Source organism: Bison bison, unplaced genomic scaffold (genome assembly GCF_000754665.1).
Source record: "Bison bison bison isolate TAMUID 2011002044 unplaced genomic scaffold, Bison_UMD1.0 scf7180017864077, whole genome shotgun sequence".
In the NCBI taxonomy this organism is placed as follows: domain Eukaryota; kingdom Metazoa; phylum Chordata; class Mammalia; order Artiodactyla; family Bovidae; genus Bison; species Bison bison.
In genome coordinates this window covers 949,707-953,075 of record NW_011494649.1, presented here as the reverse complement: position 1 = coordinate 953,075, position 3,369 = coordinate 949,707, and positions in this window count along the sequence as shown.

The following is a 3,369-nucleotide window of genomic DNA, read 5'->3' as shown; positions in this document are numbered from 1 at the left end:
GGCGGCGGCGGGGCTGTCGGGGTAGGGGCTGCGGGGTAGGGCCGCCATGCGGCCGGGAAGAGAAACGCAAACAAGGAAACGGGGGGAAGGGGGAAGGGGATGAGTCATTGCGGCCCCACCCGGGAGGGAAATCCGGGCTGGGGCCGCTTCCCGGCCGGGGGCGCCCTGCCTCCTGTTTCGGTTCAGGGTCTCGAACAGGCTGGGGGAGGGACTGGGCCATTTTCCCGGAGGGAATCCCGCTGCCCAGCCTCCCACCGCAGCGCTCCTCTGCACGCACCCCATCCGCCTTCTCCCCGCCCTACACACGCACGCACACCCCCGGCACGGGTGGGGAAGTTGAGGCTGGAATGGAAGGACGGCGCTCGCGGATGGTGGGGGCTGGAGTCGGGGCCGAGCTCTGGGAGGAGAAGGGGTTAGAAGGCCTCCCCCCCCGCGGTTCCGGAGTCCCAAGCCGGCTATTTGTGGAGGGCCGTCGCCTCCCTGGGCCTCAGTTCCCACCGCCGCGTCGGTGGCCCAGCGCCCCCTCTTCGCCCTTCTCCTGCTTCTGAGGCGGCGGAGAGACAGTGGCTCCGGTTCAGCTATTCCCCCGGCGCCAGCGGCGAAACTGGTCCCATTCTTCATTGAGGGTTTTGGAAGGAGTCGCGCGCCCCGACCCCGGCTTTCTAGAACGTACCCTCTTTTGGCCCATCAGTGTCCCTTTCCCTCTGCAGCTGAGCCTGCCTGGACAGAGGAAGACACATCTCTAACGTACCATGCCCCCTGCTCTTCCACCGATGATTATTCTCTTGGGGGTGTGGGTGTGGATTTTCATTGTGATTAAAACCTCAATTTCAATGTATCTTTAAAAGTCTTCCCAGGAGCTTATCAAATGTAAGTTCCAGCCCCTTAAATTCAGACTCAGTCTAACTGGCATGAAATGGAAAATCTGTGTTTTGAACAAATACCCGAAAGTTGTCTGCTGGGTTCACACTTTGAAAAATGTTGGTGGAGTTTTAAATGCTCCCTCAGGGAAGACGAGGTTAGGTATGCGTCCTCAGTCCTCAGTCGCGTCTATTTGCGACCCCATGGACTTTAGCCCACCAGGCTCCTCTGTCCACGGGATTTTCCAGACAAGAACACTGGAGGGGGTTTGCCATTTCCTCCTCCAGGGGACCTTCCCAGCCCAGGATGAAAGATGAGTGTCCTGCACTGGCAGGCAGATTCTTTACCACTGAGCACCTGGGAGGGGAGCCTAAAGATGATTCTAGCCCCAAGCCCAAACCCAGCCGCCCAAATGCAGGTAATTTTAAAGAAGGAAGAACAGTTTGGAGGAATTAACAGGCAGAGGTCACCTGGGGAAGAGAGTTGAGAGGGAGTGGGGCTGGGAAGTGAGTTGAAATTTCAGGTTGCTGGTGCCATTGATCTGTCTAGAAGTTGCTGCAGGGGAGTTTCCAGAGATTGCAATCAGAAAGGGGTCTCTGATTTCCTATTCATACTGCCACTACTTTAGGCAGGTGGAAAAGGAGCCAGTGAGTAAGGCAGGACACTTGCGTCCCTCACAGCAGACCACAATAGCCTATAAGTGCCTGGCACTGTTCCAGGTGTTCACAGGTATTTTCTCTCTGCCACCAACCTGTGAATTAGTACTACTGTCATTACCACCTAAGATGGTGAAGATGAAGCTCAGAGACATTAAGTAATTTGCCAAGGTCACACAGCTATTCAGTGATAGAACTGGGGCTTGAACCTGGGTGGCCTGGCTGCACTTAACCCCCAAGCTATGCTGCACTGTGTGTACATCATATTCATTTTCTGATCCAGACTACATGCCTAAGAGAGGGGGCTACAGAAAGAGAAGCTGAGTATGGTGGGGGGTAAGGTGCCACTATCCAAGAAAGTCATCAAATGGGACCTTCCAACTTGTTTCTTTATCTCTGAAGAACATGGCCCCCCACCTCCCACCAAGGCAAATGATTGAGCAGGTGTTGCCTTCTCAGGATTCCTGGTTGGGACTGGTCGGTGGAATGAATGCTCAGTAGATTTTTGATGGAGGCTGAGGCCTGGAGGGGGCAGGGGTCTAAAGGAGTGTGTCTGAGGAAGACACTTTAAGCTAGATGGTGAGTCATCATGGGGACAATCGTGCCATGCCCCGATACAACCTCCACCCTCCCCCAACTGTCTTTAGATGCCTGAAAGGTGTGTTAGGACAGATAAATAATAACAATAGTTAGCATGCACCAGGCTCTGTTCTTGACACTTGTTATACATTCACAGGTTTAATCATCACAACAACCCTATCTGATAGGTACTATTGTTATCCCATTTTGCAGATGAGGAGATGGAGACATGGAAAGGTTAACTGACGTGCCCAAAGTCTCACAGCTAAGATGGGGAGCATTGAGTGATTCTCCCCAAGCACTTAGAAATCTGTGTGTGCTTTATTTACCACTCTGCAGTCCTGCCTCTCAGATATACTGACAGCTCCCGCAAAGGCAAAGCCCACATCCAGAGTCCTTTCCCCCACACCTGGGTGCACAGGCTCCAAGAGGTGGGGAATGGGACAGATAGATAATGGAGGCTGAGCAGCTGGGCTCCTTGACACCATCCACCTCCATGCTGAGCTCTCTGCCAGGACACAAGCCTCCTGGAATCATGCCTCCCTATTTTCAGACTGGTAGCAGAGGAAAGCAGAGGCTCCCAGGGAGTAGTCCAGGAGGGTTGATGGATAAGGAGGGCTTCTCGGCCTGCTGTGGCTCTGGGCTGTAGTCCTCATCCAGGCCTCTCTGCTGAGCTCTACACTTGTGGAGCCCACAGCCTCCTGGATCTTCACACTACATGAGTGGAAAATTGCCTTCCCACCCTAGCTGCTCCTCTTCCCACCCTGCCTCTCTCAGCTCCCTGCTCCAGGATCCCCACCACTGCCTAAGCAGGGCACCTCATACCTCGGTCCTTCCTTCTCCCACATCCAGTTCAGTTCAGTTCAATTGCTCAGTCATATCTGACTCTTTGTGACCCAATGAATTGCAGAATGCCAGGCCTCCCTGTTCATCATCATCTCCCAGAGTTCACTCAAACTCACATCCATCGAGTCGGTGATGCCATCCAGCCATCTCATCCTCTGTCATCCCCTTCTCCTCCTGCCCCCAATCCTTCCCAGCATTAGGGTCTTTTCCAATGAGTCAACTCTTCGCATGAGGTGGCCCAAGTATTGGAGTTTCAGCTTCAACATCAGTCCTTCTAATGAACACCCAGGACTGATCTCCTTTAGGATGGACTGGTTGGATCTTCTTGCAGTTCAAGGGACTCTCAAGAGTCTTCTCCAACACCACAGTTCAAAAGCATCAATTCTTCGGCGCTCAGCTTTCTTCACAGTCCAACTCTCACATCCAT